We start from the raw sequence: 24,136 nt of genomic DNA, 5'->3' as shown, positions 1-24,136 counted from the left end.
CCACAGATCTGCCGCAGATTTATCTTTGTGAGACAGGGCCTTAAGGCTATGTGCACGTGCACACTTTGCATCGTCGTAGTTGCAGTTGTAAACGCATATTTTGTCAGAAATTGCTTTTGCCAAAGTTGCTTTTGACCATAAAAACGCTATAAATACGCGTGCGTATTTATAGCGTTTTAGCTGCGTTTTTAGCGCTTTTTACATGCTTTTTCATCGCATAAAGATTGATGCGTTTTGATTACAAAGACACTACTAAATAAACTTTTAACATACAAACAATATGAAAAAAGGAAAAAAAAATGAAAACAAATATAATTATTTAAACCATAATGAAAATAGTTATATTTAATATAATTATAGCGGTTTTATACTATTTATGGCTAAAATAAAAATAAATTAATATTTTCATTAATTTAATTCTCAGACTACATGTGTGTATAAAGGGACATATCATTCCATTATTTTGATGTCATAAACGCATGTTTTCTGCAGCTAAAAAGCATGTAAAACGCTGGAATTTTGATGTGTGTTGCTTTTTGCAACTTCTCATTGACTTCAATGTTAGCAAAACGCTGCCTAAATAGCAAAAACAATTGACATGCTGCTTCTTTGAACGCTGAGTTTTTGCCCAAAAATATGCAAATTAAACGGAGCGTTTTGAACAGCAAAGTGCGCACAAGAAATCCCCATTTCCCTTAGACTTTGCTTGGAAATCAAAACGCATGCATTTTGGCATGAAAACGCTGCAGTTCAAAAAGCAGCTGAAACGCAGGTAAATACGCAAAGTTCGCATACAGCCTTAGCGTTTCCTTGGCTGTGTATTTAGGATCATTGTCTTGCTGAATTTTTAACCCTTGTTTCATCTGCATGATCCTGGTAGATGGCAGCAGATATTTATTAAGAATGTCTCGGTAAATTTCTCTATTCATCCTTCCTTTAATTACATGAAGTTTGCTGAAACACAGCCCCACACCATGATGGTCCCACCTCCAAACTTTACTGTTGGGATGGTATTTTTGGAGTGATATGCAGTGCCTTTTGGCCTCCAATCATGGTTTGTATTATGGCATCCAATGATTTCCATTTTGGTCTCATCTGACCAGACTATATTCTCCCGGTATATCACAGGCTTGTCTAAATGTTGTTGAGCAAACTTTAAACGCGCTTGAACATGCTTTTTGTTCAGCAATTGAGTCTGTTAGCTCAGTAGACTTCAAAAAAGTTGGCGCTTTGTGTCCAAATTCTAATGGATTGGACTTGTCGACTTTTTTCTCCTAGCTGTTATCTTATCTTGAAAACACATTCAGACAGTGAAGTTAAAAATCTTTTCTTTTTTTTCTTTGACCTGCAGCATGATATTGGTCGTGCTTGTGTGGTGTTCTTACCCCCGAATCGAAATATAAAAGGATTTGGCAGTCACCCATCTGCTGTGCTCAGTGTCGGTCCGCAGTAATTTGTGCTTCTCAAAGATAATAGCCATTCCGAGTGGCCACCCTTCATTTATACTGGTGGACTAGATCACCTTTTTAAATTGTATCATAAAATCGGCCAGTATTATTGCAGACATAAGTCGCATTATCAAAAGAACTAATAGTTAATGCAATTAAAAAACACAAAAAAACATTTCTGCGACTGGAAATAATTTCCATACATCTGAACACTCTTAATTTGGCAGCAGGGAAACAGATTTCTGCAAGTCTCATTCAGACGGATAGAAAAATTGTAGAAATCTGTCCTGAAAATCTGCCAAATATGAATTTATCCGAAAATTCCAGTGCCTTCCCATCCGATTCCAATGGGTTATAGCACTTCTGAAATTTTAGCACTCATTGATATTTTTTTTTAGGCACAACATGTAGTATAGATGTTATGAAGTGTACGCTTTCCAATAAAAAACTCACGTTAAATAAAGATAAAAATGATTATTTTTTTATTTGTATAGCGCCAACATATTCCGCAGCATTTTGTGAAATCATTTTCTGTTGTCAGGTAGGACGGAGCTAGGTACAAATATTACAGGACACCGTCTCCTTAAAATTCAGTGGCCTTGTGGACACCTCCGAAACTACAGGACTTTTCTTTGCCTAAAGCTTAGAAGACAAGAGGAACAATCCTTATTCATCTCGTATTCTAGTGAAAATGTGTAAAAATGGGAAAATAAAAGGAAGGTTTCATAATGTTGCAGTGTTTGAAATAAGAAAGGGAAAAGAAAGCCCGGAGAGAGGCCGCTTTTAATCACCCTCCACACAAACCTCGTCCCTGAGCTGATTCAATTAACTGATAACAGAAGCATCAAATTAATTTTTCAAGGATGTTAGATTTTGATGAAGAAAATCTTTCTGATTTTAATCGGCATGGTGTTTAAAAGGCATAAATGAATATCCTTTTTGAATCATCAGGGGCACGAAAGGACACTGGCGCCTCGCTGAACGTGTACATTCCAACCGTTTAATTGGGGAGGGGGCGAGAAGCAAGTCTGTATGAAGAAATTAAAAAAAAAAACGGAAAAAAATACGCCCATTTAATTATTAAACACTGGATGGGGAAACTTCTCTCAATAAGATTTCTCAAAGTAAAATACAAGCAGCGAGCAGAAAAAAAAAAGACATTCATTAAACTACAAAAAAAAAGCCTGGGATACGAAAAATAAAGTGAGCTCGGCCTTCTAAAGGGAATGAATCAGATGTATTACTTTACCGTAATCAGGAACAGGCTGGTATTTGTAGTTCATCAATGCTCTATGACTACAAATACGGGGGGCATCCTTCTTGCCTAAGTTTCTAGAAATCCCATTTAGAGATATGCTTTACATATCAACTTGGAGTCGTCTGTGAGCTGTACAAGGAGCGGAGCAGGTGAGCTGTGACCATTTCCCCTTGTGAACCATGTGATGCAGCGTTTTTTATATACAAGTTTTACCTTTTGTTGTAATTCCTCCTGTATTGATACTGATCTCTACAGAATAGGACATGGCGGGCTATAATGATGACAGCTACAGTAAAAAATACCGTACATCACTTCAAAATTTTCTTTTACGCATAGTACTATAAAAAAACAATCAAATTCTTAAAAAAATATGTTTAAAGGGAGCCTGACAGCTAATACATCCTTCCCAGACCATGGGCAACATGCATCAGCCACTGGCGGTATTATCTAATATCCCAGTATTATCCCGTACTTATACCTGCAGTTTCTCCCTGCCCAGGACTTTCCTGTATGACTAGTGTACAGTGCTGATCAGTCTTTGGCAGCTATTAAAGGGAATCTGTCAGCAGGTTTTCTCTACCTCATCTGAGAGCAGCATGATGTGAGCAAAAAGGCCCTGAATCTTAAGATGTATCACTTAGATTACTCGATGCAGCCGTTCTGACACACTAAGAATTTTTAGATTTGGCTGTGTAGCAGAGCTGATAGTGCTTCCCCCGCTCACACCAGGCTCTCTATAAAGATTGTACATTGACAGTGAGGTGTCAATCAGAGGAGGGGGCATGCCTGACTGCCATCTATGTGACAATATAGTATGAGCAATGAGAAGTCCTGCTTGTGTCCTGCTGCCTAAACAAACAATCCAGGAAAACAACAGACTGGACCTTGACAAGACAGGCATCCCTGAATTCTATGTTTTAACCCTTGCAGCATGCAGTCTTTAGCTTGCAAAGCAAAAGCCTGCTGACAGATTCCCTTTAAAAGTATGCTTTTCTTTGAAACTCCACATTTCAGAGTCAAACATACATGGCTGGGATAATACAGCCAGTGCACTTTTTTATTCTCTAAATCTGTGTATAAGTACTATGCACTCTGTGTGTTAATATACATGTCAAATATCTTCTTCTCCAGGAGCCAGTTCAGACTATCTGGATCACTATATGCTCTATGTGTGACTCCTTTACAATGTAAGCCAATAGAGCCGCATTTTGACGCTCTGCAGGTTTATACTGCAACGTCTGGGTCACACATAGACAGACTGATCCGGACAGTCTGAAGTGCAGTGACGTCACTGAGAAGAGAAGCAGAACGGCACCAGATCCTGGAGAAGGCAGTGGTAGGTGACTATATTAATAAACTGACACTACAGTTCATATACAATACATGTATATAGGTTCATTAAGTATTTTCTTAAGGTGGAACCGTTGTTTTAGTTTTTATTTCACAAATCAATAGTACACCTGAAATAAGCAACTTTGTAATATATCTTATCAAACAAATCTGCTTCTTTCTCTGCCAGAATTTATCAGTGAAGACTTTCCCATTAGGCGGGCTTCACATCAGCGGTATTCTGCAGCAATGCCGGATCCGGCACAAATGCTTTTCACTTCAATGCATTTTCTATGGACTCTCTTGCAAGTTCTGGTTGCATGCGGTTGTGTATGATGCACGTGTGACCGGAACTTGCCGCAAGTCCATAGGAAATACATTGAAGTGAAACACATTTGTGAGGCAGCCGGCATTGCGGCAGAATACCGCTGAGGTGAAGCCCGCCTTACTGAGATAGGAGATGAAAGTTGTTACTGATGAGATTCTATGACAACGGGAGGAGGGAAAAGCTAGAGGCAGAGGGAGGAGCTAGAGGGAGGAGCTAGAGGCAGAACTCTGCCCATCCTCCTGTCATCATAGAATAAAAAAAAAAGTGACCAGATGTAAATCTTGTCCACGAAAATGACATAACTTTACCTAGAAAGTGGTAACTTTTGCTTCTGGGTTATGATATCTAGGCATACTGGGAGGGAGCCCACAACCCCCCATGGTCCCTCTTGTGAAAGATGAAGATCTCAAAAGATTTTGCTCTTTACACTACCCACCACTAATGCCACGTACCTTACTAAGCGGTTACCAAATGGTAACTGCTCCAACGTTACTATTTAGTAACAGCTCAGTAAAATACGAGGCACGGTGGGCAGAGAAGTTACGCTCTTTTATTGTGAGAAGGGCTACAGAGGGTTATTGGATCTCACTCAACACAGAGCGATATCACAACCTGGACGTTTGGGCACAACTTTTGCTAGAAAGTTAGTTCTTTTTGATGAGGCATTTGGGATACTTCTTGCCAATTATGTGAATAGATCATATTTAGAAAAATCACCAGTTCTGTAATAGAATGCCCAAAGGACCATCAGGTGAGGGCACTGTTGCAGATTTTGCATTGAGACCTAAGAGATCTAAGTTATACCTATGCTACCTTGTGAAAACTATGTCTTATAAATACATTTACAAAAGTGCTGATGGCACACAATGGAAACCAAACTATCACTTGGGTGGCAGAATATTTATATAGGCACCAAATTCATATAGAAGCGACACATTTCATAGAACCAAGCTGCTGCTCTACTGTATTCTACCACATCAGTAGTTAACACCATCTTTTTGTGGGAAGCCCTTCTACTGCTTAAGTGGGTTTGTTTCTCATCACCTTTCTATACCATCATCTGTCCATTTACTGAATTTGTAATCAGGCACATGAAAAAGATACAGCGAAGAAATACTGAAGCACTATAAGGACCCGTATAACCAAAGGCTACTTTCACACATCAGTTTTTTTTCCATCAGGCACAATTCGGAAAAAACGGATAAAACAGATCCGGCGCCAGATCCGTTTTATCCCCATTGATTTGTATTAGCGCTGGATTGTGCCTGATGGCCTTGCATTGCATCCGGCTTTTGCCGGATCCGTCGTAATTGGCTAATGCGGCGGCCCGGATGAAACGTCTCATTGAACGTTTTTTGTCTCTGAAAAAAAACCGTATCGCGCCGGATTGTGCCTGATGCCAAAAAACTGATGTGTGAACGTAGCCTAAGATGTAAATTTAAACCTTGGGTGCATGAAAAAGATAGAGAGAAGAAATACTGAAGCACTATAAGGATCGGTATAACCTAAGATGAAAATGTACACATTGAAACAGTCCTGTCATTCAAGTCAATAAATTACTAAAGGTGCCTTCACACTAAGTGACGCTCCAGTGATCCCACCAGCGACCTGACCTGGCAGGGATCGCTGGAGCGTCGCTACATGGTCGCTGGTGAGCTGTCAAACAGGCAGATCTCCACAGCGATCAGCCACCAGCGACCCGTGTAACGATGCTGTGCTTGGTAACCATGGTACACATCGGGTTACTAAGCAAAGCGCTTTGCTTATAGTTACCCGATGTGTACCTTGGCTACGTGTGAAGGGAGCAGGGAGCCGGCTTCTAAAAGCTGCGGATGCTGGTAACCAAGGTAAATATCGGGTAACCAAGCAAAGCCTTTGCTTGGTTACCCCATGTGTACCTTGGTTACCAGCGTCCGCAGAATCTGGCTCCCTGCACATTCAGATTGTTGCTCTCTCGCTGTCAAACACAGCGATGTGTGCTTCACAGCGGGAGAGCAACGACCAAAAAATGGTCCAGGACATTCAGCATCGACCAGCGATCTCACAGCAGGGGCCAGGTCGTTGCTGCATGTCACACACAGCGACATCACTAGCAAGATCGCTGTTGCGTCACAAAAAACGTGACTCAGCAGTGATGTCGCTTAGTGAGACGTGGCCTTTAGTAATACATAAATAGAGAATAGGGGGGGAGGGTAATAAGGCTTTGTACACATATTGTGTTTTTTAATGCGGTTTTGAGTGCAGAATTGTCACAAAACCTGAAGGCAATCCTGATGCCAGGAAAGTCAATGAAAATCCTGAAGTATTGTGTCCTTATTTCTGACTTGCAGATTTGATGTAGAAAATAATCTGCAGCATGTCAATTCTTTCTGTAGTTTTGCAGAGATTTTGTTACCCATTTACTTCGATGAAGTCAATCAAAAACACTATAAAATTTCAAGTATAAAAATGATTACGTATTTGCTGCATGTGTGTAGTGTTTTTGATTGCTTTTTTGCATGTTTTTAGACAGCAGTCAATTCTACAGATATAGATAGCAACCTATTTGGCCTCGATGCCAATCTGAGTGTCAAATGACACCAGGGGCACAATCATATAGTAACTATTCTCCTACATTGTTTACAGGTGTATTAAACATTACAATTGTTATGTGTGGTTGGTATTTGCTTTTGCACCTTGGTCTGCTCATTTGTTAGCACTAGCTTAGTTCTCCCTTTGTGAGACTCCCATACTTTCTCGCCTTGGAGCAATTATTTGCAGACAACCTGTTTACTTTCTTTTGCTTTTATACAAACATGTTTACCTATTTATCCTATGCATCACACTACCGTCCATTATGGAAATGTTCTTTATATTCTATGTGTGAATACTAGTGATGGGCGAATAGTGACTATGTGCGTTCGTATAATGCTTACCGAATACCGAGTACTATTCCAGTATTCGGCACGACAAAAACAAATTGCTCTTTTTCACCATTCACTTGCATTAGGTTTGTTATTCGTGACAAATACTGGAATAGCATTTTGGGATTTGTTACGAATAATCCGAACACGAATAGATACTATTCGCCCATCTGTAGTATATACCTTTCCATCTTATTTTTACAACCAACATGGTGGTTTGATTCAGACAACGTTTCTATATTGTGCCCTTGGATTTGCACCCTAACCATTCCCCTAGTTTCTCTTTTAAAAAGGTTTTAATATTTATATTCCTTTGACGTGATGTATCAATAAAGGATTTTTACATTACCCATTGGAGAAGAGTTTAATTTTTTTCTGTTGGATCTATTGAGATATACATACGCACACTGAGTGGCAGGCAGAGCAACAGAGGGAAAGGCAGAGCGGCAGACATACATAAAGACAGAGAGGCAGACAGCCATCTAGACAAAATGACAGACATAACAAAACTGCACTTTGTGGAGCTTATTGGACAGCTTTTTAAGATGAAATGAAAAAGTACATGGAGTACCCCCAATCTTTGTATCAAGCAAAGGTAAAGCAGACAGCTGTGAGATTACATTATCACACTGGGAAGGTCCATAGTTATTGGGCCCTTCCCAGCCTGCAGCCACCCCAGAAGTGGAGCATCATATTAGATGCTTCAATTCTGGTGCTTCACCTCAACTATTTGCGATTGCCCTGGTGTGTTTGCAATCGGGGTAATGGTATTTGCGGTTGAGGTCAACTGTGTAGATTCAGCTGGCATCAAGCCCTGGAGTTAGTAATGGAGAGGTGTCTATCAGACACCCCCATTTCTAAACCAGTAAGTAAAAAGGAAAAACCAAACACAAAAAACTTAATTAAAATAAATAATCACCCACACGTTCCCATGCAGGTCCATTGAATCAGATGTAGACCAGTGCGCAGAGTGAACACGAACTGCTGAAGAGCAGTGACATCACCGCGCTGCAGAGACACTGGGTCCCACTGCACTCAGGGCTCCATCAGATTTCTGCACTACATTGGACCTGCGTAAGAACTTTTTTTCTAATAAAGTGCTGAACAAGGGATATTGTCTTGTTTTTATTTCTCTCTGTTTCTATTTCAGTGTGGACCTTTGTTAGACTATGGCGGACCTGCATGGGAACTTTTTTTTTTAATAAAATGGTGAACCAGGGAAAGTGTGGGGGAGTGTTTATTTAAATAAAGATTTTTTGTGTGTGATTTTCTTTTTACTTTCTGGGATGTCTGATAGCACCAGGGCTTGATGCCAAGTGTTTTTGGACATTACAAACAATAAGCACCATTACCCCAATTGGCAGCGCACCAGAGCAATTAAGAAGAGCCGAGGGCAAGCGCCAGAATTGGCGCATGTTATGTGATGTGCTACTTCTGGTACTTCAGACTGCTATTTTTAGGCTGGGAAGGGCCCAATAACCATTGACCTTCTAGCCTGATAATATCAGCTCACAGCTATCTGGTTTACCTTTGCTTGTTACAAAAATTGGTTGGACCCCACATAGTTTTATCATTTATTTAATCATAAAAAGTTGTTCAATAAGCTCCAAAGAGTGCAATTTTATTATATGCTAGAGGGTTGTGCAATTATATGTCTGTCTATATTTCTGTCTATATTGCTATATCTATTTATAATCTATCTCTACAGCATTCATCACTATGCTACTACAAATGCAGGTTAAAAACCACATGCAAAAATGCATTAAAAAATGTGTCAGAATGCACATTTTTGCTGCTGTGTTCTTTCTGTCAAGAGAAGCAGAAATGGTGCAGAATTTTCTGCATCCAAATACTCAATATGTGCACACACCCTTAAAGTCCCAGCAAAACCTAATATGGATAATGGCACCCTGGAACAGTTAGGAATGAAAAGAATTATCCAGTATTGGAAAATGACACAAGAGAACACTGTGGTACAACATGTTCCTGCATTATCTAAAGTATATTGAATACACAGGGTCACGGTAGGGCTCATCTAGGTGCTTGTGCAGGTGGTCAGACTCAGTTGATAAGCTTGGAATGGCCACCTCTCCTTTCTGGCGGCACAGCACAATGTACCCTTGTGCTGACCATACAGTGTGTAGAGTGCTCACAAGGGAGCGGTAGGTGCTATAAAAGAGTCTGTCTGCCAGGGAAGAAGAGGAGAACCTACAGGTCACCATATTCATTTAGTCGGACGGAAGCAACAATTTTGGTTAGATCGTTTGACTATCTAATGTCTATGTGGTCTTCTGACTGTTCCCTAAAAGTCAACCCCTTTAACTGCTATGAATCGTAGGTCATATGACATATCAAGATCAAGGTTTGGCACATCTAAAATATTGGTGGACCATTCTTCTCTCATATGATGACTTACCAATAAAACTTTAAATTGCATATTTGAGTGAGTGTCGTGGTAGTCTGCACTATTGTTTGGAGGATCATTCCCAAGTACAGAGCACCACTGCCTTTTAGCTACGGGTGCCAACCAGAAATTTGATTGAAATGATGTAGAATACATAAGGACCTGGTGGTTGGAATTCAATTGCCTAATCCTTTTGTTTAGTAGGGAGATAATTCACCACTAGATAATTTTGGCCCAGTGTTCTTGGGTATGGGAGAGTCACAAGAGAGAGTTGTTAGCCAAACAACTATTGTTCGTCCAATAGCTATCTAGACGTCTATGGACAGCTTAAATGACACAGTCCTATCTATGAAGTGTGAGGCTATGTCACCTTACTTTACTTTGAGGGTTTTTTTTCCATTTCATTATTATACTTTCCTTTGATTGTTCCACTTGTGGTGTTGACTTAAAAATAATGATGTAACATGATGAGCAAATACTGAACGTGTGAACGAGGCCTCACAGTCTAATTTCTCTACCACATAAATGAACAACTTAGGTACTTCTTATTCTGATCAATACCTTTCTCTCAGCCTTCACGCAAAAATATTTTCACAATCAATAATGGATTGGCAAGAACACTATCAGTGTTTCTTTTTTTTTTTTTTGCTTTGCTTTCAGTACAAGTTATGTTAAATTATGTTGAATGTTGTTAATATTACCCTGGAGGCCCCTATAAAACCATCTCAGTCTATTGGCCATGTTGGATTGTTTTCACCTGCTATTTGGAACGATAAAGAACGTTCGTCCATCGGTCAATGGTCGATCATTTGTTTCAGCAAAACAGCCTACGATTATTCATGATTGTGATTCATGATTCATCAACAGTGGTTACATTTTTCTTTGATATGTTTCCTTTGATTAGGTTTTACTTTTAGTTTTAGCTAACAAAAAGTGAAAACATCCTAAAGGCAGTAACCAATAGTAAGATACTGAAGACCTATCCATAATATAGGTCGCCAATACTAGAATAGTGGGGGGTCCAATATCTGGCACTTCCACCGATCAACTGCTACCGTCTTCGGCAGCATCAGATGTTAACAGAGTGTGGAGTGGATTTCTGCATCTCCATCACACTGTTTAGTGGCTGCGGCCAGGCACTGCGGATCAACGTCTATTGAATAAGAGCTTATCTGTAGTACCTAATGGAGGTCACTAAGCTGTATGATGGAAAACACACATTTTACATCTAGTTTCTGCGGGGGGGGGGGGGGGGGGGGCTGGTATCTAATGACCACAGGAGGGCCAGTGGTGACATCCCCAATGATCTGATAAGCATAGTCATACTTTTCTAAAACTCTTTCAAGACTGCACTAAAACTGAACAACACCTAACACATAATGGTCGTACATCTTGCCGTTGTTGCAATAATTGGTAAATATCTCAAATAATTACATTTATAGCCTAGAATCATTATAAAAAAAGTAATGGAAATCATTGACACATACCACTGATCCATTAATAGTGTTCTTAGAACATTTTTTTTTGGGGGGGTGCAGAAAGGTCAACCAACTGACTAATGTGTTCAACATACAGTGAGGTTGCAGATATTTTTGCTGCAACGTTTTTGCAGCAAATTTATGAAATTGTGGCAAAAAGAGGCTGCAAAGAATGTTCTGTGGAAGCAACCTTACAATCAACGGTAAATGTCTCTAGCATTGGGAACTCATGCGAAACATGGCAATAACCATTCAAATTCAGAGTTGTTCACACATGAAGGTTCTGAGGATTTTCATATCACACAAAGAACGGGAACTTTCTGCTCACCTGTCCCTGGCGTTGCTGTTCTATGGTGGTGCTGATGGTGGTCTCCGCCCTGCTGACTCCCCGCTGCTGCTGCTTCCGGCCCGCAGTGGAGTGAATATTCATGAGCATAATGAGCAGGGCTTGGAAGCAAGTGACAGCAGCGGCAGAGCCAGCAGTGCTGGAGAAGGTGAGTATAGAAATTGTTTTTATTTCACAGACACGTGTTTTCTCCGGTGCGTGTCACACGGATCACATCCGTGCGGTCCGTGTGCGGTCCGTGTGACACCCGTGATGCCGGAGAAAAACTGACATGTCTACGTGTGGAGCACACGTATGCTCCACACGTACACACGGTCCATGGAAAACACATTGATTTTAATGGGTCAACGTGTGCCCATGTCTCCGGCACGTGAGGAAACGGACCAAACACATACCGGAGACACGGACATGTGAAGGAGGCTTTAAAGGAGCTGTCTCATGTGACTTCTCCCTGCAAAATCAGCTGTTTGCCAGTGGTAAAAAACAGCACCTTTGGTTTTATAGCTCTCTCAACTGAAAGGGATTTTATTCTCAGATAATCTTTTTTTTTTTTTTTAAAAAAAAAAGACGACCTATTAGTGTATGACACTCATTTATTAATAGAAATGTGTTGTCTCGTTAAGAATTGAAAGGGGCCTGGAAAAATAGGAATTTCTGATAATAATCACTTTAGCCACTAAACATGACAATGGGATGACAGTTTATGTTCATTTCATTATCATCAGAGGAAGGATAGACAGAGCAGATATCACCTGTATATAGGTATCATAGATTCCACCACTGGCAAAAGGTAAAAGTCAAAGCTCACCTCTTCATCCTTCCTGCATAGTTCACAGAGTATGGAGAAAAACTCTCACAGTGTCAGTGGGTAACCTAGACACCAGTTGTATATGGTCCAAGTGGCTGTGAAAACGTATATCTCTAATTGCTGTTAGGCTATGTGCGCACATTGCGTTCTGCCGTGACAAATATTCTGCAGCGTTTTGTCACTGCATATGCGTTTCAAAACGCAGCCGAAAAGCTGCGTTTTGGATGTATTTTGAGTGCAGAATTGATGCAGAATTCATGCGTTCTGCCATAGACAGAGTGGGAAAAGCATCCAAAACGCACAAAAGAAGTGACATGTTGCTTTTTAGAATGGAGCGTTTTTGTAAAAAATTTGGCATCCAAAATGCTGCGTTTTAAAACGCAACGTGCGCATGGAATTTGCTAAATTCTCATAGACTTTGCTGGGGACGCACAGCGCATGCGTTTACGCTGCAGTTTAAAACGCAACGTGCGCACCAGAACCAGATCATCTGTTCAGGCCAGGTGACTGACCTCAATCAAGTACTGTGATTAAAAATATATACAGTATATACAATTTGGAAAAAATATAGAAAATAGGAAATGTTTTTGGTATCTGGTTTTAATTAGTAAAATATAGGTGATATATCCCCTTTAGGCAGAGTTAAGCTGGTTAGCCTATGACTAAGGACTGTTTTTAATATTTTGTTTGTAGTCCGAAACGCGTTAGTGCCCTAATGCACAGGATTTAAAAACTTTTTTTGTATTTTTTCATTTTAATGTAGTTCAATAAATATTTGATTTTTAACTAATGTGCTGGTGCTGTGTCCAACCCAACCCATTCTCCTTCCTACTGCTTGCATCTTTCCAGACTCAGCCTGTCTGGTGGACACTTTGCACCTGAAGTCCTGGAGCACACCAGTGACAGGTAAGCTGAAAACACTTTTCTCTTATAGTAACAGCAGAGATTCCTGGAATGAGGGTCCTAACGGGGGGGGGGGAAGACACAGAGCAGAGAGCACATTCTCCATCTATTCTCTTACCCCTCCCCATTTACCAATCATCCCTACGTGAGCACAGTCTTGAAAAATTAGTTGGCTAGCTGTGTAGAAAGATGGAATTTAGCCAGAAAAATTATCTAATTTGACCTGCTCAGCATCCATAAAGTTCAGAGAAATGCGAGCGAGGGCTCTTCTACCTCCACCAAATCCTCTTTTTCAGGAAAATGCACAATTTCAATGAATGCCAATTGAGCGTAGCCTCTTCATGTAGTCCTGTTTCACTAACCAAACTGTAGTCTCACTTTGTTTTCCAGATCCCGCAGGCTATGATACATCAGAATAGTGCAAGGATCTTAATATCGTATTACACAGAAAAAATAATTCACTAACAACGTGCAGATTGTATTTAGGCAATAAAATACTAGGCTTGTAAATCAAAACTTACAGGAGAACCATAAGGCCGTTTTCACAAGTAGCACATATGCCGCATTTTGTCTGCTGCTTTTTCTTTGTTTTCGGTATGTGTCTCCACCAAAAAAATGCCAAAGCAGTCTTCTCTGATTGTTCCATTTTCTCAATGTTTTCTCCTTGACTATGACTAAGCGCTCTTGTTGCCAGAAACGCGGAAGAAAGTTTGCCATGAAATCCTATGTATACTGTTATTTAATGGATAACCAGTAAAGGAGAATTTTATTATCTACCTGGATGGAAGAGCTGACTTTCTTTTTCCAATGTGTTTTCTCCTTATTTGATGTTTTGAAGCTGCATTTTTAATCTTTTTTTTTTTTTTTTTTTAGTATAGAAAATTTTGGATTCTACACTGAAAAAAGCCTTTTTTATGTGTGTTTTTTTTCAGGCTCCTCCTAGAAGAAAAAAAGTGCCCAAAAAAAGCACAATTCAATGGGCAGGAGTTTTCATTAAATTATATCCATTTTGCTTGGCTAGTTAAATGCAGATTTTCAGCACAAAAAACAAAACTGCAGTGGAAAAAACACATTTTGTGTGCAACCCCTGCTTTAAAGGACTCTGCGTTGGGATCCAACATTCAATGATCCTTTTGTCTATTTATTTTAACCCTCATTATCCTGGAAAATTAGTTGGAAAGGAGGCTTAGAGACGCAAAGAGATGACAATTGTAGCAAAACTGTGTTATCCAAGAGGTGGAGAGTGAACTAGAAATCATCTACTAGAATCAAGGTGCTGGGAACAACAGAGGAGCAAATTTACTTGCATTAGTGTATTAAGAACTATTCACGCCAAAATAGACGCGCGGTGAAAGTGACACCCGGTACTACAATAAGATAAAGTGATTTGCTGTCATAGAAAGCCTATACTCACCATCTTTTGTTGGAACCGTTTTGCACTGCTCACTATTTCTACGGCTGTTGATCCATCGTGACTACACTTATCTTCTGGTATGCAAGTTGATCCGGACCAGGTAAAAAAGTGGTAAAAGCTATATATCTTCTAGCAATGATTGTTAACTATTGATTGCTGTGACATTTACAGTATTGTCACTAAGTACAGCTTTACGTGGCTACATTACAGTTAATTTTAGGGCCTGTGTTATGTTATAGGACTTAGATGAGTAAAACAGATTAGCGGCTGTAGTCGTCATATGGACCCTAAAATGTGGCTTAATCCAGATACTCTTCCTTTTGGATTTCCATATAAATATCTCACCCTAAACGCAAACAGGGAAAGACTTAGTGAACCAGGCGGGAGAGGCCAGAGGCGAATCACCCAGCGGACACTTATGATCCCTTCTCAGGTCTTTATTGTAATGCTGTAGCGTTAGTGGACTGCAATCAGGTAGCCTTTTGCCATTTCTTGCTGCCCTGGGGTTACTGCTGTCAGGTCCCATTCCTGTATCATCTTTAAACAGTTGTGCGCGTCATCATCAGTATTGTTCCATTTGCTAGAAAGTAACGGAGTACATATTTCTTAGATTAATTCCTTCTGCGTATTATAAAGGCTCCATTGATCCCATTACTATAAAGGTACGTGTATTAATCATACAACCTGATCCCCAGCTCAGACCTCGCAGTTCATAGAATGCACAAAAAAAGCAGACACTATATGAAGTGAAGAGTGATACAGATTATAGGAGGTATGTTCGGTATCTGCGCCAGAGCAGCCTTATGTATTTATGAGGCAAAGACAAGTTATAAAAGTAGACAAGACAGGGATATACAGACACAACATGGAGATATAATAGGCACATGCATAATACACAGGGGGATGATGTACAAGGACAGTCCAGAATGCAGAGACGAGAAACAGATGTGCAGCCGGTATACACAGACAAAATACAACACGCAGCGATAAGAGCGAGATGTATAGATACTATATGGAAAGAAATAAGACACGGGGCCATTAACACTTTACATACTGTTGAGGAGCAGGCTTCCTTCATATGTGCAATAATGTATCCACTTCTCTTCAGGAGGGTTAAATTGGCCACTTCAGCCAAGTAAAATAAACTCCAAATCAAAGTTTTTCACATTACAAAAATATTTGAAAAATCTGAGAGATAATCTTGAAAGAGGGACTTAAAGTGCCGCATTGTTCAAGTGTGTGTTTGTTCTTGTGATGGATAGCTGATAGTTGTTGATATCTGTTATCAGCCCGTTCAGGTGCAAGACATGAGCTGTCTGTGGTTTCTGATGAATATTGAAGAATATGTATTTTTGTTTTAACATTGTAATATTTTTATCGAAGGATTTTTCTAATACATTGGGTGTCCGCTAACATTCCCTTAGATGCCCTGTTTATGGAGATAACATGTGCCGGGGGCAGAGATATACACTGCCATAGGTGACTACACGTCAGTACTATAGCCAGCTGATTACTCCACTAGGCAGTACTTACCTAGGACTGACAACACGTCAGTACTATAGCCAGCTAATTACTCCACTAGGCAGTACTTACCTAGGACTGCCAACACGTCAGTACTATAACCAGCTGATTACTCCACTAGGCAGTACTTACCTAGGACTGACAACACGTCAGTACTATAGCCAGCTAATTACTCCACTAGGCAGTACTTACCTAGGACTGACAACACGTCAGTACTATAACCAGCTGATTACTCCACTAGGCAGTACTTACCTAGGACTGCCAACACGTCAGTACTATAACCAGCTGATTACTCCACTAGGCAGTACTTACCTAGGACTGACAACACGTCAGTTCTATAGCCAGCTGATTACTTCACTAGGCAGTACTTACCTAGGACTGCCAACACGTCAGTACTATAACCAGCTGATTACTCCACTAGGCAGTACTTACCTAGGACTGCCAACACGTCAGTACTATAACCAGCTGATTACTTCACTAGGCAGTACTTACCTAGGACTGACAACACGTCAGTACTATAGCCAGCTGATTACTCCACTAGGCAGTACTTACATAGGACTGACAACACGTCAGTTCTATAGCCAGCTGATTACTTCACTAGGCAGTACTTACCTAGGACTGACAACACGTCAGTACTATAGCCAGCTGATTACTCCACTAGGCAGTACTTACCTAGGACTGACAACACGTCAGTACTATAGCCAGCTGATTACTTCACTAGGCAGTACTTACCTAGGACTGACAACACGTCAGTACTATAGCCAGCTGATTACTCCACTAGGCAGTACTTACATAGGACTGACAACACGTCAGTACTATAACCAGCTGATTACTCCACTAGGCAGTACTTACCTAGGACTGACAACACGTCAGTACTATAGCCAGCGGATTACTTCACTAGGCAGTACTTACCTAGGACTGACAACACGTCAGTACTATAGCCAGCTGATTACTTCACTAGGCAGTACTTACCTAGGACTGACAACGTTCCTTCCTCCCTGTGCTTCAGAAACTGACACTACAAACACATGCCAATCTGAGCTCCAGATTCTGGAAATGTGACTGATAGAGCGATCCATTCACATCAATGACACAACTAGACAGCCCGAAAGGTAAGATGCTTCAACCCAAAATTCCTCAGGGGAGGGGAAAGGGGGGTCTGTAATTTTACTACAACAGTTCTGTTACGAGACAGTACCAAGTCATTTACTATATGAAATCAATCAACGTCAGTGTTGATCCAGTATTAATATTCTCACCGCTAGAGTACTAATCGACTGATTGCAGCTTTAATAAAGTGGAAAGAACAGGCAAATAAGTCAGTCCAATGACAGAATAAGGCCTGGAAACACCTAAATCATCATTTTAACCCTTGTCTGGTACCATGGAGTCAATGTGACCCCCTGCAGATTGACTTTTTTAATGGTACCAGACAAGTGTTAAATGGTGATCATGTCCTAAGGAAGATCAGGATTTTACTAAAGATTTTATCCTCTTGTTATGGCTGTACTCTTGTTGCACTCCGGAGAAAAATAATTATCTTCCAGCTATATGTTCTCCTAATGGGATGAGTGATATGTGACTTCAGACCCGCATAACTATGCCAGATGCAAAGCCATGTTATTACCATCGACAGGAAAGTGAGACAGAGGTACAACAAATATCCACAGAAGTAAAACACAAAATTAGGCTGCTTTATAATAATAATAATATATTTATTCATTTATATAGCACTATTAATTCCACAGCGCTTTACATACAATGGTAACTCTGTCCCCATTGGGGCACACAATCTAAGTTCCCTATCTGTATGTTTTTAGAGTGTGGGAGGAAACCAGAGAACCCGGAGGAAACCCACGCAAAGGAGAACATACAAACTCCTTGCAGATGGTGTCCTTGGTGGGATTTGAACCCAGGACCCCAGCGCTGCAAGACTGCAGTGCTAACCACTGAGCCACCATGCTTTCAAACTTCTGTTTTTTACCAATCACAATCCGTCGTTCTGAGAAAAAAATAAATCCTGCAAAATAATTTCAGTTTTCAGGATTCAGTTTTTTCCTATAGACTTGTATTAAGGACAGATTGCGACTGATAGTCTTGCGTTGCATCACGACAGATCAGTCGTGGAATGACTGACCATCGGGCGGAAGCAACGCACAATGCAATGTTTTTTGTGTGCATCTAAAAAACAAACAGCGACGGATTCGTCGGCGTCCGTCGTGTGTTATAATGGAAGCCTATGAGCGCAGGAATCCGTCATCACCGGTCATATGATGGAATCAGGTGACGGATCCGTCTTTTTTATCTGGCATGCCCAGATCGAATGTAAATTAACTTCTGGTCACAAAATATTCTCTCTCTCTCTATCTATCTCTCTTCCCCAGGATGAGTTTATTACACTTTTTTTCAATGACAAATAAACTTTGCCAGGAAAAAAAACCCTACATTGTATTTGTTTTTTCACTGGATCCGTCGCATCAGTTTTACCAATATCTGCAACGGATCCATCGCATCAGTCACAAAACGGATTGTGACTGATGCAAAAACACGAAGTGTGAAAGTAGCCTTAGACGTACAAGTTGAGCTGTCACTGATCAGTGCCCACCTTCATGTAACCCAACAACACCACACTTACCTGGAAAACACTCACTCTCCGGATACTGGCACTTAATATAAAAAAGAGACGTCTATAAATTTGCTACTGGATCCACCTATAAAGCAAAGTATTCTCTCACTACCACACCTTCATTGCTGGTGTCTATAAAAGTGCTGCAAACACAGTATAAACACCTCTAGACAAAATACAAAAACAACTCCAATTCTCTTCCTCCCGCACCTTGAACTTTAAAGTACCATTTTCTACTCCGCTGATGATGACCTGGAATCGTGCTCTCATTATGTATTGATATAAAAAGGTCTGATAGTGACGATTTCCTTCCACTTTTGATCACTATTAGCAAAAAAGCTAAACAGCCAAATGGATGTTTTGGTCGACCGATTATATAATATCAATGGAGTTCGTTTTTGAAAAGGTATATAATATACAGCATATAACGGAATGGAGCACATTGTTAGGCAGACAGTGTGGGCAGGACAACGCTACTGTACATGCAGGACCCTAGTTAGGAGAGGAAATATGATGTCATACTCTTCCTCAGGGGCACTCGTCTCTGCACACAATGTGCCACACAGTAGTACAAAACAAGCAGTGTCACGAAGTCATGCAGGAAACACTATATGTCGTACAGACAAGATCAACCGCACAATTTCGCACAGAACAGCAGAAGACACGACTGCGGTGGCCTCCCTGCACACGCTTGGATTTTAATGGCACATTTCCTGCTTCATTACACACCAAAGTTATGGGGTCTGAGAGCCGCTGTAGGGTGACTGTGCAGTATCATGGCCCCCTCCCTGCAGTCCTACTGATCTCAGCTGTGTAAACATCCCATCCTCACCCCCTAAAATTCCTCCAGGTTCCGAAAGGGATATGGAGCTGGTCACTTTGGCCTTAATATAAGTTTACCCGAGTTGAGTATTCTGTAAAAAGAACCATATTACAGATATGTATATTTGTATACATAACAAAAAAAGAGGAAAATAAAGGTAAAACGGATGAGACTAAAGAAAAGGAGAAAGCACATGTGCCGTATTTCTACACTGATCTGTAACAAATTCACTTTATAGATACAATGATTCCACATATGCAGTAGTGCGGACTACGAATCATCTCACTTTACAACTGGAACACACTTTTGGGCAAACTTTCAGACAAAGCCCCTGCTCGGCTACATAAGAGGAGCGTTACTCAACAGGTGTTATTTATTTTCCCCACATAAAACTATTTATCCATACGACTAAACAGGTGGCTCGTATATATGTGCGGCGGGCACTTCTACAGTACAACGCTCGGTAAAAAAACAATAAAACAAATAAAATCTATAAAGCTTCTTAATGTCCCCACCGAAAAGAGTTAACTCTTTAAATGTCAACATCGCCAAGGCAATTTTTTATTTCAGAAGTACGCAGTAGACGCTTGCTATCATTAAATTCGAGGCGCTCCCTTGCCTGTAGGTTTGGGGGGAAATAGGAAGACCCAAAAACAAGCAAAATTCTTCCCCCTTTAATTAGAAAAAATGGCTTTTCTGCAGGCACAGAGGAGACCAAAATCATTAACTCTACATTTTGGATGTAGAAAGTGATTGATCACAAACCCAAAGAAAAAATTATTCACTTCTGAATAAACCCAAAGAAAAAATTATTCACGTCTGAATAAACCCAAAGAAAAAAATTGGAAAGAAAAAAAAGTGATCAAAGGAAATCAAGAACTGTATCATAGCCAGGTAAACTATCTCAAGGGTTGACGGTGGTATCAGAGAAGAATAAATGAATGACAGGGTGCAAAAATATATATCTTGCATGATGCTGGGAATTTTTATGTAGTGTATATATAATAATATATATATATTATATATATAGTTATATTTATTACACATCCATACATGTAGATCTAGCAACACTTGATTTCGGCATAATGTGATTTTTATGTTTCTATAAAAAAAAAGGCAACAAAAACACCTGTGCTTTTCACATGAAAGAATAAAAGAAAATCTTAGGTCACATACTTAATTGCATTTTTGATCTATAAAGCAATACACACCAAACCTTCGGTAATTAACGCAACCTGGAGGCAATGTAGTCATTTGATATATATATATATATAGTGAGAGAGCGATAAATAAATAAAAACACACACACATATATATATATTTATAAGTGTATTTGTATATATATATATATATATATATATATATATATATATATATATATATATATATATATATATGTTGTAAGTATGTTTTTCTGTATACTACACATTAGAAATAAGCCTGAAGATCTAGTGGCATAACATTACTAACCGCAGTATAACAGGCACATGCTCCATCTATACATATGTGTTCGGATGCTATCCGGTGGATGCTCTCAGCCCTGAGGAAGATCCTAAGATAAGGGGAATACCAGACAGATAACTTTCCAGGCTCATTATATCCTACTTCCAGAGATCACTACTGTTCTGAGAGGGAGACATAAAATCTTGGTACAGGGAGAGATTAGTGGAAACCGTGGCTTCAGAACCGAGCTGGGATTTTAGGTTACACTCCACCTGATTTCACAGCAACACAAGTAAAGTCCGTGAGCCAAGAAATCACAAGAAACTAAAGTTACAAGTAATAATGAAAACTAGTGTATAACAGAAAACAAATATACTAAATAGAATAATAATATTACTGCTAATTACGGGAATGAAAATTATAAAAATGTTAGATTTCTGTTCGAAAATGAAACTACCGTGTGAAACAAAAAGGCTCAACAAGTCCTAGAGTTTTCCAAGTCCTCGATATGATACAGGGTTAAGTCCTCCAACTTCAGTGCACAAAGCGCAGTATTGTTATATATGGAAACAAGTGCATGGAGGCAAATCCAAGGAATAGTCATCTGTTCAAGGCAAGAAATGAAGACCTCCACCTGCAGCCCGAGCATACCGGCCAGTGTAACCCTGCTCTTTCACTTGTGTATGAATTTAGAGCAACCACTTTTGGTTACCCCAGTATTGCTCTGCCTATAAGCTTCACATATACATGCCTATCTGTATAGTCTATATATTTTTATTCTTGACAAGATATAAACATATATTTTCTTTTTTTCCCGTAAAGAGTAATATTAAACTCTGGTTGAATCTTAAAATAACACATCTTTTGTACGTCTGAACCTGAGTTTAAAGGCCTCTCGATTTTTATTCTATTTTCACGCACTGGAAAAATAAATAATACGTCTTTATTAGACATGAAAATGTCTCTCATGCTTTTTCCACTTACATAGTGTCATTTTCTGTTACTTATACGTGTAATCATTAACCTATATACAAACAGAGGTGCGCATACTAGCCATCCTGACGACAGTACACAAACAAAAAACCCACACAAGAGGCTTTCTAGGAAGGAACAGTCACTTTAGTACCAGGATCATAACCGTAGGTTGAGTCCTTAGAGGTCACGCAGAGGTGGCCAGGAAAAAAAATGTTCCCACTCCGGTGACTGACTCTTCCCTCTAGAAATCGATAAGTAGAATTATTCTGGAATAATGTCGGGTACAAATTCCACATCTGTATAGAAAAGTTCACGGTCATAAGATGCCACTCCCAAGACAGCGCTCACTATCACAGAAGTTATGTCTGAGGAGCACAACACAAAAGAGCCATGTGGGAAAGAAGATCCTTCAAAGCCGCACTCCGATGAGGGGCCCTGAATCGACGCACTACCCCAGCGACGGAAAGCAGAGAAGAAACAGAATTCAATAGCACTTTGTTTTACACACAAACGCGTGTTATTGCAAATGATGTTGGCACTTGGACTAATAACCAAGTAGATTTTGGCATCTACATTCCCTATATATCTCCATATATTTACATAGCAAGCACACACTTCGAAACACCCACACAGATAATGGAAGCAATCATTTCTTGATTACTGTCACCTCGTTAGCATGTTGGGAATCTGACAGGCAAAGGTTTGCACCCATGTCGCCATAGTCAAGAAAAACGACCCTCTTAAAATTATGTAGAAAAAGACACTAAAATCATTAACACCTGCAGATTGTAAATAGGAGGCAACCATCCACAAAATATATATATATATATATATATATATATATATATATATATATATATAATATATATATATATATGTAGGTCAGCCTAACTAAACCAGAAAACTTCAGGGCTGGGGAAATAGTTTATTATTGAGAATAGATAGATGCCACCTATGGAAACGAAGCCCCATGAGAACAATCACACGTGCAAGCTGTGCCAGGCTGGGCAGCCAGCATATGGTAGGCTTCACCCACACATCACAGGAAAGTTTACCAAATAAAGTGTTAGTAAACTTCTTACAGATGAGAGTGAGATTGCCAGAAAGCTGCCCATACAAGGAGCAGAGATGTCATCCCCCAGATCACTGGGATGAGCAGAGATTTATCTGCCGATCAGATGGAGACAGATCGGGGATAGCTTCTGTATATATCATAGGCTAGGGGGATCTGGAAGAAGAGTGGATGGACTCACCTCTAGATGATGCGTCCAGAGGGGTTTTCCACGCGTGATCCGCCACGATCCATGCAGATAAAGGAAGGATCAGCAGAAGTTTATGGAGAAGTTTTGGTGCTAGGCACAGTCCTGGCTGATCCTCCAGCAGACCAGATCCGGATATCTGTCCCACGAGAAGGAGCAGGTGGAAGAGACACTGTGGGAGGAAACGAGGGAAGAAGAAGAAAACAATATCACCGAGAGGAGGAAAACTTGAGAGGAACGAGAGCCTGTCCCTGCTTCTTCCCAGGCGCACACTGACTGGACTGAGGAACAGAAAAAAAACTCCTTCCTCGCCCCCCCACCCCCCCCACTGTGACACTACAAAGACAAGAGCGGAGCTGCACCTCTGTGGATCTGCTCCCCTCCCAAATCCCACTCAGACAATCCAGTGCCGGCCCCTCCTCCCCCTGCTCCCCTCCCGCCCGCTCTGCAAGACACCAGCTCAGAGGCTGAGAGCAAAGAAAGCACGAGAAAGCCCGGCGCTTGTGTGCAGGCCCGAGATCCCAGCCGCTTCCTCACAAGTCGCTCACTCTGCCCCTCACAGGTCTCCCACTCTGCCCCTCACAGGTCTCCCACTCTGCCCCTCACAGGTCTCACATTCTGCCCCTCACAGGTCTCCCACTCTGCCCCTCACAGGTCTCCCACTCTGCCCCTCACGAGTCTCACTCTGCCCCTCACAGGTCTCCCACTCTGCCCCTCACAGGTCTCCCACTCTGCCCCTCACAGGTCTCCCACTCTGCCCCTCACAGGTCTCACACTCTGCCCCTCACAGGTCTCACACTCTGCCCCTCACAGGTCTCCCACTCTGCCCCTCACAGGTCTCACATTCTGCCCCTCACAGGTCTCCCACTC

General features: G+C 40.7%; 1 protein-coding gene across 3 annotated transcripts in view; it reads right to left on the bottom strand.

Moving 5' to 3' along the window:
* The window catches only part of FOXP4 (forkhead box P4), a 107,222-nt gene extending 83,652 nt beyond the window's left edge, over positions 1-23,570 (bottom strand). For all 3 annotated transcript variants that reach the window (XM_075335770.1, XM_075335771.1, XM_075335772.1), the window contains exon 1: positions 23,261-23,570. The gene's annotated coding sequence lies outside the window, so the exon portion shown is untranslated. The remainder of the gene's footprint in view (positions 1-23,260) is intronic.
* Positions 23,571-24,136: the final 566 nt, after the last annotated feature.

This window comes from Anomaloglossus baeobatrachus, chromosome 2 (assembly GCF_048569485.1).
Source record: "Anomaloglossus baeobatrachus isolate aAnoBae1 chromosome 2, aAnoBae1.hap1, whole genome shotgun sequence".
Lineage (NCBI taxonomy): Eukaryota > Metazoa > Chordata > Amphibia > Anura > Aromobatidae > Anomaloglossus > Anomaloglossus baeobatrachus.
This window is presented reverse-complemented; position numbering and strand designations above follow the sequence as displayed.